The sequence below is a fragment of the Pan paniscus genome, chromosome 6 (assembly GCF_029289425.2).
Source record: "Pan paniscus chromosome 6, NHGRI_mPanPan1-v2.0_pri, whole genome shotgun sequence".
NCBI classification, from domain to species: Eukaryota; Metazoa; Chordata; class Mammalia; order Primates; family Hominidae; genus Pan; species Pan paniscus.
Genome location: NC_073255.2, coordinates 29,822,944 through 29,839,293, shown reverse-complemented (window position 1 = coordinate 29,839,293; position 16,350 = coordinate 29,822,944). Strand labels below are relative to the sequence as shown.

The window sequence follows — 16,350 nt, the reverse complement described above, 5'->3', positions numbered from 1 at the left end:
CAGAGAGAAAAATTATTTGTTCAACAGTTCAAAGAAGAGGGTCTCTAGGAACTCTTAATATGGAACCACTGGTCTTTATTAGACATTCAAATCGTTATTTTAAAATAAGACTCTGAGGAGAAAGCTAATTTTAGAACATTAACAAACTTTTTCAAGAATAATTAGCTCTGCGTGGGTTTCAACTTTTATTTTTATTTTTTCCTTTTGATTTTAGGAGCTGGAGAGCCTGGAAGTTTATTTAGGAGTAGAAGAGGAAATGAAACTATGAAAAGCCACAGTACGATTCCTCCTTTACTTGGAGACAAGGCACAATGTGAATAATTCTCTCATCCTGTCCAATTAACTGCCTCAAGTACACACACACACACAGACAGAGAGAGAGAGAATGTACACTCTATTATTATTTGATTAGGAAGACATTAATGAAAAAGCTCGGAACGGGATGCTAAACAACAAAGCCCTATGCAAATCACTTCCTTTCGGATTGAAGGCTTGTCTCCTACAGAAAAACCAATGCTAAAGAAACAGGCGGAGAGGCTGAAGGTGGAGAGCAAAAGAAAAAGAAAGAAAATAGCTTGAACGAGGAAAGGGACTGGCAGGAGGAGGACAGAGCAAGCCTCTCTCAGAGAGAAATTACAGAAAAACGGAAGGAGGTTTGGGAAAACCCAGTCTAAGCTGCTCCGACGGCGGGGCTGGGCGTGGGCAAGGTGCCTCCTTGGACGGTCCGCGCGCCTGCCAGACGCGTCCTTCCACCACCCGTCCAGCCACCTGGCGCTGGTCGGGCTTTGCGAGGTGGTTTAGGAACCGCGGAGTCATTCGATTTGAAATCTTCTCCAATAAGCTTCTCCGTGTGCCGACGTGGGCAGCATGACAGTCGATTTGCTCGGCAGCATCTCTGGCGCCTCCCGCCCTCGCCCGCCGCCTGCCAGATCCGAAACAGACAGTCCCAGACATTTCGCGAGGGGGATGGTTCCAGAAAGCGAAGATTTGAGCGTGGTGAATGAAATGTGAACAGAATAGCTCCGGAAAGAGTCTCAGAAACCTTGAATTGGGGTCAGTTTGGAGACTGAAAATGCGTCGAGCGCTGCAGGTGGTGGTTGGCAGGGGGATTTAACACTGTGGAGCCCTTACTCCGTCCCAGGCGCTGAGCCCAGCGAGCCACGCGCGGTGCCCAGCTCGGTGAGGTCGGTTAGTTGGGTCTTCAGGGAGGCTAAATACCCTGTATTTGCTATTCCCTTCGCCTGGAACGCTCTGTGCGAGACTGGGTGTGGCAGCTCCTTTCCCAGGCTCAGGAATCTGGGTAAAAGCCACCCTCGCCTAGAGGCCCTCAGGGTGAGCGCCCCATCACGCGCTAAACCACTTTCGAAAGTGGACTTGGCCCTCCTCTCAGTACTAACAGTCTGTCAGCCTTTTATTTTTTGCATAGATATGTATTTTCTCTTCTTTATTGTCTGTCTTTCCACAAAAAATGCAAGCCCCGTGAGTACTGGAGCCTGGTGTGCCTTTCTCACAGTTGCAAGCTCGCAACTGCTCCTGGCATATACTAGGTGCTCACTAAATGCTCATGCCCTTCCCACCCGCCACCTGCGGCACTCGACACATTTGCAGTCTGCAAACTGACCCCAAACCATCAGCTGCTTGCATTCGTCCTAGGATCAAAGAAGGCCATTGGGCTAGTGGGAAGTCAAGTCGGGTGGACTTTTCCGTCTTTCAGGGAGATTTAATAGTAACGACGGTGCTCTCCCCACCTCCTACCCCCTTGCACATAAACTGCACAGAACAAAATCACCCCGGCACGAATCTGCACGACTGCCTCTGGAGGTAGGGTCACGGTCTCCGAGCCCCGGGTCTCACACTGATGCTGTCCTTTGTCATCTCGTGCCTAGAGTGCTGCCTCCCTATGTATTTCCTCTGTTCTCGACTCCTCTGCCACAGTCTGACTTTCTCGGGAGGTCGAGTTCTCCTAGCCTGTGCGACCGCAAGGGTCCCCTGGAGCCTTCTCCGTAAACCTGCCCCTCCCGCGCTGCCCTCACTTCTTCCTCCTTCCCTGGCCCGGAAAAGCCACTAGAGGAACATTTACCGAACGCCTACCGCGCGCAGGCACCGAGCTGGGCCACCGGGAGCCCCACCCAGTTGCCGCCGCAGGACTCGCCTCCCTCCGCCCTCCCAACCCATCCGGAATCCGGGGTCCCTAGTTCCCCCGCCGCGTCATGGAATCCGCCGGCTTCTTCCGAGGACATCGCCCCACCTCCTTCCCGAAAGGCGACTTCTGATTGGTGGGATTGTGCATCACTCTGCCGCCCTCCCGCCCCCTCGGGGCCCCGCCCCTGGGCCTCTCAGGCCCCTCCCCTGCGCTCCCGCCCTTGCGCGGCTCCTCGGGCTAATCGCCGGGCGGCGCGCGCCGAGAAGTTCTGGGCAAAGTACTCAGAAGTGGCCGCGTGCTGGTGGCGCTCGCCAGCCGGCCCGGGAGAGGGGACTTGAGCGCTTCGCGGCCGGTGCGCAGCGCGGCTCCGGCCCCGCAGTCTGTCTGCAAGTGGCCATCCCCGCCCCCGACTCCTGCGGCCAGTGCGGGAGCTGTCAGCTGCACGTTGCGGGGGGACCGGAGAAGCCGGGGTTGCCTTCTCCCGGTTCTGTGCGCTAACCCCGGAGCCCGGCCCCGGGGAACTAGGGAGCGTCTCCGGCTGCACAGCGCTCAGGTGAGTGGCGGGGCGCCCGCCTAAATGGGGCCTGGGTGTCGGGGGGCCTGGCGGCGGCGCGGGCTCGGAAGGGCTGCTCTTTCGGGGGGCGCCGCGGTTCTCTGCAGGACCGGGGTCTGTCCTAGTCGTCCGGGGAGGCTCCGGCCCTGGGGCAGACCCAAGCCTGGGAGCTTGGGTGCCGGCTGCAGCTCCCGGGGAAGGAGGACCCGGGTCTCACCCACCCTAGGACACCTTCCCTCGAGGGACGGCTCGGATGATTGACCGCCAGGAGGAGCCGAGCGCAGGGGCCGCGGCGCAGTTGCGGGAGGACGCGGCGCGCGGAGCTGTCCTGGGCAGCGGGGAGGCGCTACGCCGGGGCTAGAGGCGCAGGAAGCCTGGTAAATTGGGGCGAGCGCGACGCTTTACCACATCCGCGGGATGGGGCGCGCCGGAGAGACTGAGACTACGCTCGCGGGGCAGGCGCTCCGCTCGCCCGCCTTCCCAACCCCGGCTTGCTCAGCTCCCCGGTGCCGGGCTGGAGGCCCAGGGCACATTCCTTTCTTGTCTGAATTTACATGTTCATCAGCTTTCTGGCCCCTTCTGGAATTTTTTTTTTTTTTTTTAGTTTCCAATTACTACTGTTCAGATCACCTTCAGGCTCACCCTAACTCTGGTCTCAGTGTCTCTCACACTGGTCCTTTCCTGGAGGCCCTGCAGCATCTTAGTTCAGGGTCTTAGGGACTTATGCACTCTGTCTGAACATTGTCTACAGTTGGGTTTTCCTACCTCTGTCTCTGTCTATTCCGTGGTCAGGTAAATTCTTTAAGTACTGTCATCATAAGCCAGAAACTCCCAGGCAGCCTCTTAGCGCTGCCCAGCTTCCCGGGGAGCGTTTGTGGCCTCTGGAGTCGCTGATGGGCACTGTCGCAGGTCGTCCAGATACTTCTTAAGCAGGGGCGCGCCGCCCTTCCTTCGGCAACGCAACTTGCTTGCTGCCTTCTGCACACTTGTGCTTGTCCTTCTCCACCTCACAAGCCAACAGTCTCCTCAGTCGGGACTCTTGGAGCTGAGGGGACTGTGAAGTTGTCGGTTTCCATGTGTCTGCGTACTGCGCAGAGGTGCTTGAGACCCCCTAGGTGTTTCTCTGACCCTCAGAGTTTGAGTATTGGGATGAGGGCATTTAGAAATATTTTAAACTACAGCTGCAAAAGAGATACTTCCACAGATGGGTGAAAGCGAAAGCCTGGCTTCTCATCATCTGCACTGTACCCCGCAAGTATCATACAAGGGGAGGTCCTTGGCTAAAGGACTATATTTGGCTAAAGGAGATCAGTCAAGCAGGCCTAGGTTCTTATGCAACCAGCTAAATGACCATCCCCTCCAGCCAAGCCACATCACCTGTTTGCTGTTGCTCATAGCACTTAAATTTCTCTCTGAAATTGTCTCCTTGGGTTATTGGGTTATCTGCCTTCCCTCATTAGGATGTAAGTACCAGGAATGCAGAGACCTTGTCTGTCTTGTTCATCACTTGATCCCCTGTGTCAAGAACACGCAGTAGGTTTGCAATAAACATTTATAGAATGAATAAATGAAACCTTCTCTGTAAATATGAGGAATGAGGATTTCATAGCTGATTTTGATTTTCATCTTTATCCTTTTTTTACGGTTGGGAAAATTAACAAATAGCAATACTAGGAACTTTTGTACATTACCGCATTAAACTTACAGAAGTCTGTTAGCTAGGTATTTTTAACCAGATGGGAAATTGAGGGTCCAGCAGGTTAACCTGTGTTGCCAAGGTTATCCTGGCAGAACTAGGATTCCAGCCCATTTTGTCTCTATTGTGCTTGACCTCTTCCAATAAACTAAAATGTGGTTTCCACCATTACAGTTACAGTTAATAGACATTTAGCTTTATTTGTATCAAAAGCTATGGCTTAGCCAAAAGATTTACTGTTTTATTATTGAGATATATTTTCAGTAATCGTTAATAGTTACATCATAAGCCAGATACTCCCAGGCTGCAGTAAGCTGTAATTTTCTTTTTTCTTTTCTTTTTTTGAGACGGAGTCTCGCTCTGTCGCCCAGGCTGGAGTACAGTGGCGCGATCTTGGCTCACTGCAAACTCCGCCTCCCGGGTTCATGCCATTCTCCTGCCTCAGCCTCCCGGGTAGCTGGGACTACAGGCGCCCGTCACCATGACCGGCTAATTTTTTGTATTTTTAGTAGAGACGGGGTTTCACCGTGTTAGCCAGGGTGATCTCGAGCTCCTGACCTTGTGATCTGCCCACCTCGGCCTCCCAAAGTGCTGGGATTACAGGCGTGAGCCACCGCGCCCGGCCCGTAAGCTGTAATTTTCACCGTCTTGCTGGGCAGTGTTGTGAGGTTATCTCCATTTTTCAGGTGAAGAATTGGAAAACGAGGTTTAGGAACTTGCCTGAGGTCAGTAAATTGCTGAGCTAGATTTTTTAATAGTCTGACTTCAGTTCTTGCCCCACTAATTAGATGTTAACTCATGATAGAGTCCAGTGATACAAATATTAAAACCATCTGAGATTGGGCTGTAAACTTTCCGGTGCTGATATCAAGTGTCTGGATGTACTGTTTTCAGAATCCCTGAGACTCTTACTGCCATTGATTTTTGTGCTTGGGTTTATGGTTTGTGGGCCTGGTAGACTGGGGACTTTTAATACAGAAGGAAAGGAAATCCTCCTTTCATCTAAATCTAAAGAGAAATCTGATTGGTTTTACCCATTGTGGTAAATGAACTCTGAACAGTAATGCTTTATACTTCTTAAAGAAAGCGCTGGAAAGCCAGCTAGTTCCTCTGTTCTCTAACGCAGAGTAGAGAGTTAGAAACTGCTACTAATTCCAAAAGCTTCTGCAGTAGGCTTTCAGTAAAACAACTACATTTCAACTCTCTACTCTTAACGCTGACACTGAGGGTGAGAAGTTGGGGAAGAGTGGCATGGGTACCACCTAAGGGGCTCATGGCAAAACAGAGGATGGGGAAGGAATTAGTGATTCCTTCTTTCTTCCACTTCATTCCAGTTTGGGTGCTGGTGTAACATTTCCCCCTGCATAAGAGTCTGGATAATGCAGTTTTATTTATAATGTGCTTCTCGGCAGTACTGTATTTTCCTATTTGTTAATTCTATTTCAGTAGTACTCCAGGGAGGGTTGGAGAACCCTGCAACCTAGAATGCCTGAGGAAGAGATTGAGGTGTAGGATACTAGGGAAGATGGAAACTGTTAGGTGGAAAAAGTCTTCCATGCATAATTGAGAGTTGTTTATGGTTCTCTGCACATTCCTTTCCTGTCTAAATTTACATATTCATCAGCTTTCTGGCCCCTTCTGGAATTTTTTTTTTTTTTGACTTTCCAATTACTACTGTTCAGATCACCTTCAGGCTCACCCTAACTCTTGTCTCAGTGTCTCTCACATTGGTCCTTTCCTGGAGGCCCTGCAGCATCTTAGTTCAGGGTCTTAGGGACTTATGCACTCTGTCCTAACATTGTCTACAGGTGGGTTTTCCTACCTCTGTCTCTGTTTATTCCATGGTCAGGTAAATTCTTTAAGCACTGTCATTATGTTGTTAAAAATTCTTCGGTGGCTTATATAGTGAATAATAACATTAATAACAGTAGTAATAGGTGCTGAACTTTTATGTGCCGGGTGCTGTCAGAAGTTCCTGTACATGCATTATTGCATTTAATCCTCAGGGCAATATCAAAGCAGGCATTGTTATTATACCTCCAGTCTCCAGATGAGACTAGGAAAAGTTAAGTTCACAACTGCTTTGCAACTAACATATGGTGGATCTCAGACTCAATCCCCAAGTTATTTTCTCTACTTATTTGCATATAGATTCCTTAGCCTAAAGTCACGATCCAGCAGACTGGGCTCAGCTTTGGCCTCACCCCATCATTCCCCACCCCTGTGAGCTGGTAGTCTGAGTTTTATTAATCAACAAAGCGTTTTGCCTTTGTCCATGCACTCCTGTTGCCTAGAAAGCTCTCTGTTCTCTCCGTGTGAAAACCTAAGTCTTTCAAAGCTGAACTCATAAACTGCTTTTGTCAGCATAATCTCTCTAAACCCAATTTCCCAGATCATTTGTTTTTTTAAAATAAGAGAAACTTCCCAGTTCAGTTTCTGATCACAAAGTATGTTGCTGATGTCCTTCCTTCCTTCAGCACTTCTTACCTTTTATCTTCCCCTATTCCTCTCACCCTGTTGCCTCCTGTGCTAGTAATTTATTCAAACTTATTGCCTCCCTTACTAGATTTTAAATGCCTTGAAGGCAGGGTGAGTGTGTATTCCTTAGGTTTCTATTCCTCACATCACTAAACATGGTGTCCTATCTATAGTAACTGCTCAATTGAAAAAAGTATTAATTATATTTGCTTGCATTTTGTTAGAGTATTCTGTGAAAAGGTAATTGGAATGTGACATTTTGTTTTCTAGTTTTCTAATTTGTTTTGATCCACAGTATTTTATCATTTTATGATGAAGCAACGAACATGCCATCATCATTTTATGATGAAGCAATAGAATATGCCATCATCATTTTATGTTGAAGTAACAGAACTCCTAGTTACGTCCATGAAAAGCACCTGTTCTGGTTGCTCTCATCTTTGGACCAAGGAGATATTGCAAGGAGATCTCAAATTCACACATGTAGTAAGAATAAATATTTTGCCTATGTTATGTACTATTTTTTCATATCTATGGTAATGCTGTTACTAAAAATGTACTAAAATTGTTATGGAATTCAAATGGAATTTTTGTGAATATTTTATGGATCAATGAATATTTCACATTTTAAAGCAGATTTGAAAGACCCTTTCTGAATTGGCTCCTGCTTCCCTGTCTAGACTCATAGCTCACCACTCACCATTGAGACACAATTCACATATTATACAAGTCATCCGTTTAAAGGTACAAAATTTAATGGATTTTAGTATATTCAGAGTTGTGCAACCATCACTATAATTTTAAAACATTTATCACCCTCTAAAAAACGTTTGCACCCATTACCAGTCATTCCCCATACTGCCCGTCCATTCCCCCAATCCCCACCCACTAATCTACTTTATGCCTGTATGGATTTGCCTATTCTAGACATTTCATATAAGGGGAGCCATATAGTATGTGGCCTTTTGTGTCTGGCTTCTTTCACCTAGTATGTTGTTTTCAAGGTTAATTTCTGTTGTAGCATGTATCAGTACTTCATTCCTTTTTATTGCCTGGTAATACCCCATTGTATGTATATACCACGGTTTTATTTATCTATTTGCTAGCTGATGGGACTGGCATTTCTAAAAAAGTTTGATTCTAATGTGACCCTAATGTGTAGTCCAGAAGTTCCTTTGGGCCCTGTTTGCTGTTTTATCTTGGGGCTAGAACAGAACCTGGCACAAGATAGATGCGTAATAAACATTCAGATGACTGCAGCATTTTACTAAAAGTGTAACTCCTATTATGTTGCAGTCAGCAAAACATCTTGTCGTTAAAAAGAGGTCCTCATAGTTGATTGTTTACATACTGATTTGAACAAACGAACTGTTAAAAAGAGTCAAGGAACTTTGAACATGGCTGCAATGCTACAGTTTTTAGGATTTGCTTTGAAATAATCTGGGGGTGAGGAGGGAGTACAGAGGAAACAAGGCTGTCCGTGAGCTGATGATTGTTGAAACTGGGTGATGAATTCTCTATCTGTGCTGTCTGCCAGGCAGCCGTTGGTCGCATGTGGCTATTCAGCCTTTAAAATGTGGCTAGTCCTTACTGAGAAGCGCCGTAGGATAACACATACACTGAGTTTCAAAGATTTAGTATGAAAAATAATGTAAAAATACCTCAATTTTTAAACATCACGTGTTGAAGTGATAATATTTTGAATATATCGTAATAATGTGTAATTAAAACTAACTTGTTTTCTTTTACTCTTTGTCTACTTAAGAAATTAAAATATCAATGGCTCCTATTACATTTCAGCTGGGCAGTGCAGTGCTATACTTTTGTACATGTTTGAAATTTTTCATCATAAAAAGTTTAGAAATATCAAAGTCATCTTTTTTAAAGTCTGGAGTATAATATTTTTTATAAAGGATTCCTCTGGTATGAAAGGATTGGGAAATATTGATTTTTTTCAAAGATGCTTCTTTGCAGAAGCTTGTAGCAGGCAGGCTGTAGCCTTCCAATATCATTCCTGGGCTTATTTAAGCTATGTGAACATTTAAAAATTCTTTTATAATAATAAATGGAATAGCAGTGTGAAGAATTGCTTCTTTAGTTATTAATCTAAATGATTTTGTTTTGAAGTTGATGATATATTTCCTTCATCTTGGAAAAATACAGAAGACTCACTGGTAATTTCCTTGTTCTTAGCCACATTGTTTGTACCCCTGAAATTGAATTTTCTCTGGACTTGGTTTATAACTGCCTCTACCTAAGTCTGTTGTTTGAGAGCCAGAATATGGTTGTTTCTAGATGCTCCAAGACCCCTTGAGTATGAGTGGAATATGATTCTTAGGGAATAATAATAATATTGTGTGGGTTTAAAGCCAAGAAGCAAATTTCTTTCATAAAAATTTCTTTAGATGAAAATTATGTTGCTGTCTATATGTCTGTGTTTACTTATGAAAAAAATATCTGAGGTAATCAGCCCAGTTCTCTGAGTGGGTGTGGGCTGGATGAACAATCTTAGCGGAATTTTCATCTGTGATTTCTGAGATTGTGTGAGAGTAGATCTGAGTTAAAAAATACCTTAAATGTAAAGCAGAACAGAATCAAATTGCAATGAGCAATCCAGTGTGGGATTGGCAGAGGATCTCTGACAGTTACTATAACTAAAGTTTGCTATTTTGTTTACCCTCTTCAGTTAAAGTACTAAAATCTTTATTTTTAGTATTGTGTGGGTCAGATACTTTCCTCAATGTAACATTTCTCCAAATATGTATTAAAATGTAGTACTTGTAAAGATCCCCACACTGGTTTCCTGTCTTGATATCAAATATCGTAATAGTTACAAGAACTTTAAAATTATAGTTTACATCTTATAAAACAAATATTTCTCCCTCCCCAAGTAATTTGTGGTGGACAGTCATCTGAAATGTTTAGAAGCTAGAGCTAATATATATATTTTAATCTACATATATGTATATATATATGTGTGTGTGTATATTTATGTATGTATATATTTTTTAATCTCAGCAACTCTTATTAAATTTGAAGTAGATGCCTCCCTAGAATTAAAGCATGCGCTAAGATTTTTGCTCATACGTTTCACAAATATTTATTAAGCACATGCCATGTGCCACACACCAGGCTGGGTGCAGGGGATGTGGTGATGAATTGAACAGATGTGGGACCTCCCTTCAAGGAGCTTACGGACTAGAAGGGGAGGTAGACATTAAAGAGTTGCAGAGAATTCATTAATTACAGTGGGGAGATGTGGCTCAAAGGGAATGAGTCTAGCTTTTAATTGGGACCCTGGAGAGAAAGGTTCCATTTTTCTGTAGGTTGTGATTCAGGTTGCTGAAGGAAGAGAAAAGAGAATGTGGCTGGGGAATCCTCAAAGGAGGATGAGATGAGCAGAGTCCTGCCCTTTTGTGTCTTTCTGCCATTGCTGGAGGCCATGTAGAACTGAGTGGGAGGAGGCCTTAACTCCTCTTTTGAGGTTTTGAATTTCTCTCTCTGATGCGACACACAGGTTTGTTTATTTGCTAATGGGAGTTGAATCCAAAGTTGAGTTTTTAACACCTTTATAGCAGAAACGCAATGATATCTAACAACCTGTCCTCCAGCATAGCCCTGCATGTAGCTTAAAATAACTTGCTGGCTAGATTCTAGTGTAGCTTAGTTGTCTGGCATCTGAGGCAAAGTGGGTTAGGGGTATGTGAAGCCTAAAAGAATACAGGGAAGCCCACTTGGGTTTTTCTCAGGTGTAGGGCTGCTTCATGCAAATTCCTGGCGTATATAGAATTAACTGAGGTTTCCTTCGGAGCTTGTTGGAGTTATTAGGGAATGGGAAACCATCCTTCCTTTGAAGGTGGAGGTAATTATGAATAACAGTGATAACAGTGGCAGCCAGTAGCTGTTGGGCGCTCTCCATGTGCCGGGCTAAGTGCTTTACTTACGCTACCTCGATAGATCTTATAACTTAGGAAGTGGTTACTATCATTCCAGTTTATCACTGATAAAACAGAGGCTAGCGAGCAGTCACTTGCTGTTTGGTTTTTCCAACATCCCTTTACCCTTCCTGATTTCCATTTGAGAAGTCACTTCTTGCCTTTGGATATAGTCTGCTGGGACCAGAAGGAGGGGCCCCATTCCCCTCAGCTGTGGCCCTGTGAGCCAGGTCAGTCACATGCCTCTCTCTGGACTCTGGGTGTGGGAGGGTCATGGAGAGTCTGCTGCGAGATGTGTCATGGCCAGACCATCTGTGCATACAGCTTTGTTGTGGTGTAGCTTTCCATTCCACGGAGCTGTGCCCGGGCTTGCCTCTCCAGCCTCCTCTTAGTTCCTTGAACTGATTTGTTTTCTAATACATTTTCTTTGGCTTCATTTACCAAATTGTTTTCTGTTGCTTCCACCCAAAGAACCCTGGTTATCCAGGCTTAGAGAGGGCGAAGTAGTTTTCCTATGGTCACACAGACAGCAAGTGGCAGAACTGGGGTACAGTCAGGTCTTTCGGCCTCTATTGCCAAGCCCTTGATCAGAGACCCCCTCTGTGTGCTGAACAGCACTGGACTGGCAGTCCGAGGATCAGAGGATGGATGTAGTTCCTGTGGTACCTGCCTCTGGGGCCTTGGTCCACTGCCTCTTTGAGCTGGACAGGGTAGACAGGATGAAATCTATACATAACTAAGTGACACCCAGTTTGAGAGGATTTTCTTGTCCATGAGACTTTTGGACACATTTTGCCCCGGTTTTCTAAAGGCTTTTACTTTGAGGTTTGAGGAATTGTCTGAAGCAGTGGTTTTCAAAGTGTGACTCCAGGAAATGTATCAGTGTCATCTAGGAACTTGTTAGCAGAACTTGGGTGGGGCCCAAACCCATAGAACTGGAAACTCTGGGGGTGGAGTCCAGAAAACTGGTTTTAACCCTTCAGGTGATTATGATGCACACTAACGTTTTAAGCCCCAGACATTTTCGTTTTATTAAAAACAATTTATTATGTACAAGGTGCTACCTAGAAGTAGGGAGCAGGCAAATGTTAATTAGCCACAGCCCCGACCTCAAAGAATATTCACTTCAGTTCGGGATATATATGTTTATAGCACTCCTCCTTCTCTCTACAGTTGTGTTTTTTATATCTATCTATCTATCTGTATCTATATCTCTATATATTGATCCATCTTTTCTCTACTTATATAAACAAGGTATTAAAGTGCTATAGGAGCTCAGGAGGAGTGAGGGAGATGCTTTTGCAGAGAAGTGAGTGTTTGAGACACATCTTGAAGGGCACATAGGATTGAGATAAAGAAAGGGATGAAGGGGCTGAGTGCGATGGCTCACGCCTGTAATCCCAGCACTTTGAGAGACTGAGGCAGGCAGATCACCTGAGGTCAGGAGTTCGAGACCAGCCTGGCCGCGTGGTGAAACCAAGTCTCTACTAAAAATACAAAAATTAGCTGGGCATGATGGTGGGCACCTGTAATCTCAGCTACTCGGAGGCTGAGGCAGAAGAATCACTTGAACTGGGGAGGTGGAGGTTGCAGTCAGCCAAGATGGTGCCACTGCACTCCCTAGACGACAAGAGCGAGACACCATCTCAAAAAAAAAAAAAAAAAAAAAAAGAAAGGGACGAAGGGAAAGGTAGGAAGGACATTCTAGGCAGAGGTGGTAGGTTAGCTAGGATGAAACAGGGCATGACGTTTTAAGAGTTGGTGGACTATCCAGTTTGATGAAGAGAAGGACTGTGTAATGGGAAAAGTAAGAGCATGCAGGAATGGAGAGGTAGATTAGGGCCCAAGTGGTATAAGTCCTAAATCCCACAGTAACTCCAAAGACTATGCTGTAAACAGTGAACAAGGAGGTGACACGGTAAGAGCTATCTTAGCAGAAAGTGTTTTGGTGGTGACAGAGAAGGGCAGAGGCTGGGAGTATAGGCACAAAGTGATGAGAGCTGAACTGGGATGGTCACAGTGAGAGGAGAAAAAAGACAAATAATATCAAAATACTGGAAAGTTAGAATGATAGCCCCTAGGAACTAGGGGTTGGGAGTAGGGTTGAGGGAGAAGGCAAAGATGATTCCACAAGGGATAATAAATGGTGTTGGTAAAATCAGGCAAAAAATAAAATAAATTCCACATGGATCAAAACTTTAAAACAAATAGAAATACAAAAAAATACAATACACTTTTAATAATAAGATGAAAAATCCTTTCTAGATAGGACACAAAATCCAGACGCTATAAAATAAAAGATTGATTTATTGATTACATATCATTTTTGCGGGGTCAGTTTTTAAAAACTATGTCAAAAGGCAATCAACACATTTAGGAAAATAATTGCAATGCATATCACAAAGACTTACTTTTATCAACATATAAAGAACTCCAACAAATCAGTACGAGAAAGGCCAGTTACTGTAAAGGCAAAGAGTTTGAACATATAGTTCACGAAATGGCATACAGATGACTCATAAACATATGAAAACTTTAACCTCACTCATAAAGAGAGAAAATGCACATGAAAACTTCATTGAGATGCTATTTTTCACCTATCGGGTTGGCAGACATCACAAAATGTGATAACAGTGTTGGCAAAGTTTTGAAGAAACAAGTATTTATACATCGTGGATGGAAATGTAAATCGGTCCAAACTGTAGCGAGCCATTGGCAGTATCTGTCAAAATTGGAAATGCATGCACTCTTTGAATCAGCAATAACAGTCCTAAGAACTTTATCCTACAGATATGCAAAATTCACAAAATGATATATATGCAAAATTGTTTCTTGGAGTATTTGAATAAATACCAGATTGCAAGTAACTTAATTTTCATCAGTAAGTACTAATTAAAAATAATAGAGCCGTTAAAAATGAGGCAGCTCTACATTTTCTGATATGGAATGATACGTGAGATTTATTGTGAAGTTAAGAAAAAAGTGAAGTATAGAATATCCATATATAATATATATTTTATATGAATATATGCATATACACATGGACATATATTCATGCATATATGCACACATGGATAAAATTGGTGGGCTGAGGCTGGCGCCGTGGCTCGCACCTGTAATCCTAGCACTTTGGGAGGCCGAGGTGGGTGAATCACCTGAGGTCAGAAGTTCAAGACTAGCCTGGCCAACATGGTGAAACTCTGTCTGTACTAAAAATAAAAAAATTAGCTGGGCGTGGTGGTGTGTGCCTGTAATCCCGGCTACGCAGGAGGTGGAGGCAGGAGAATCGCTGGAACCCGGGAGGCAGTGGCTGCAGTGAGCCAAGATCATGCCACTGCACTCCAGTCTGGGTGGCAGAGGGAGACTCCGACTCAAAAAAAACAAAAAAACTGGTGTGCTGAAGCCAGTTTACACCGGCATGTGGGAACCAACTGTGCGTGACTTCCCAAGCCCTTGGCTGATTACTTCTTGTTGGTAGTTTGAAGCCAGCCACAGTGGGAGTATTTACACCATGGAAATCAGGAAACATAACACATGAGGACATTTTTGTTTTTGTTTTTCCAGAGAGCTGGTTGATAAACATTTAATTGTACTCACTGTATATATAAAAATTAAAATATCTTTTGAAGGTTATACAAGAGGTTGCTATAACATCAGACTCTCCTAGGAAGGGGTAACGGAAGGCAGGATAGGTGTGAAGTTGAAATTATACCTTTTGAATATTATTCCAAGTAAATGTATTACTCCAAGTAAATATATAAAGCAAACCAAAAAGTAACTGCAGAGTTTCAGGTGTATGTGACTGTGTTATTTATGGTGCCATTGACTACTGCTGGGGAAAATAGGAAGATGAGTAGATCTTAGAGAAAGAGAGTGCTTTTGGTTTTGAATATGCTGAGCTTGAAGTGTATGGGTGGTATCAGCACAGACATGTCCAGCAACAGCGCAAGAGAGAGGGCAGAGCTGTTGATCAGTTCTGGGAGTCAGCAGTTTAGTTAAAAGTGTGACAGTTAAGGGGGCCTTTACCTGTAGAACCTTTGGGGCATGTCCCAGGAGAGAAAGGGGGAAGCCTGTAGTACCTTGGGGAAGGTAAGCCAAGAGGTAGGTAGGGGAAGGGTAACTAATCACAAAGATTGGAGGACCATAAAATAATAATAATGGTAGTTTCTTAATGAAGTATTTGCTGGAAGTGAGACACTATTCTCTGTACTTTTTGAAAGAACATCACCTGATTTAATTCTCACAATCGTTCTCTGGGGTGGGTACTTTTTCCATGATAACCGTTGAGTTGGGGAGGGTAATGTCAAAGAATAAACCAGGAGAGATCTCATGGGAAGGGTGTTAATAGAGCAGGACCTTGAAGTGTCCTGGTACAATTTCAAAAGGTAGAGAAATGGGAGAGAAGGACATTTCAGGTAGAGGGGAGTGATGAGCAAAGGTGGAAACAGTGTTATCCCTTGCAGCTGTAGGGTAGGAATTCATGGGAACCCAAGGGTGGTGCATGGCTACTTCATCCTCTGGCCATTGGAGAGCCACAGAATGTTTTGAGCAAGGGAATGTGTGTTAATCAGTTCAACTGGTAGTCAAATACAAAAATTAAACGTTGTATGATTGGAAGATTTCTGTGTGTACACTGTGGGAAGGAGGGATGATAGGAAACAGGAAAAATTACCATAAAAATTTGAGATAATGTAGATGACCTGTGAATACAGATTTAGAGTGTCTGCAAACAGGCATTGTGATGGCTCATGCAAATTCAGTCTCTTAAGCTGAATTTGCCTGTGTGGCAGTGTATTGCTTATCTTATGTATTAGTCACTTAGGGGATGTTTTTCATATATTTTCCATAAGACTGTGAATGGGGAATAAGCAAAGTGGCGGTAAATAAAAAAATGATTATTTGTTGACATAAATTTGTATGTATGTGATTTATATATGAATTTTGCCTGGGAAGTAATGATCAGCCTCATGAGGCACAACAAGCCCAGCCTCTTTAGAGAGGCGTTGTGTTTGTACTAGCAGTTCTTTTACCTTATAAACATACATATACACAAACATAGTGTAAAACTCCACCCTAATTAGGTTTTCAGCTCAGTCTTTCTCTGGGCCAGTGTCTTCTTTAATTTTGTTTTGTGTGTGTGACATTAAGGAATGATACCAATAATAGGGTGTCAAAAAGGAAAGACTTTGGCCTAAACATGGCTCAGAAAAAGGACTGCCTGGCCTTCTTCATGCACACCTGCCAATGCATCATACTTCTGACTTGTAATTCCTGTTTTTCTAGTCTTTGATCGCGTGGGGCAAAATAACATTCCAGCTTGTTTGTTACTTTGAGTTCTGCATCATTTGTTCCTTGATTAAGGGCCTGGAAGCCCCACTTGTTTGTGGCATCCAGAGGTCTTATTTTCCTGGGTGTGTGTAGCTAGGTGTAGATAGATCTTTATATTAGATGACTGCCTTTTCTGACCCACAGATAAGACACCTTTGTCTGACAGATGCTAGGGGTCAGAAGGACAGGATGTGGGAGTTTGGTTTCTTTTGTAAAA

The 16,350-nt window shown here is 44.1% G+C and overlaps 1 protein-coding gene across 10 annotated transcripts in view; it reads left to right on the top strand.

The window, feature by feature from the left end:
* The first annotated feature begins 667 nt into the window (after positions 1-667).
* OSBPL3 (oxysterol binding protein like 3) overlaps positions 668-16,350 on the top strand; it is a 185,170-nt gene continuing 169,487 nt past the window's right edge. For 7 of the 10 annotated variants that reach the window (XM_003807926.5, XM_003807924.5, XM_034963825.3 and 4 more), the window contains exon 1: positions 668-2,696. The gene's annotated coding sequence lies outside the window, so the exon portion shown is untranslated. Of the gene's footprint in view, positions 3,074-16,350 lie in introns of all 10 variants that reach the window. The other 3 variants (XM_034963823.3, XM_063605651.1, XM_063605650.1) reach the window with 3 other exon arrangements.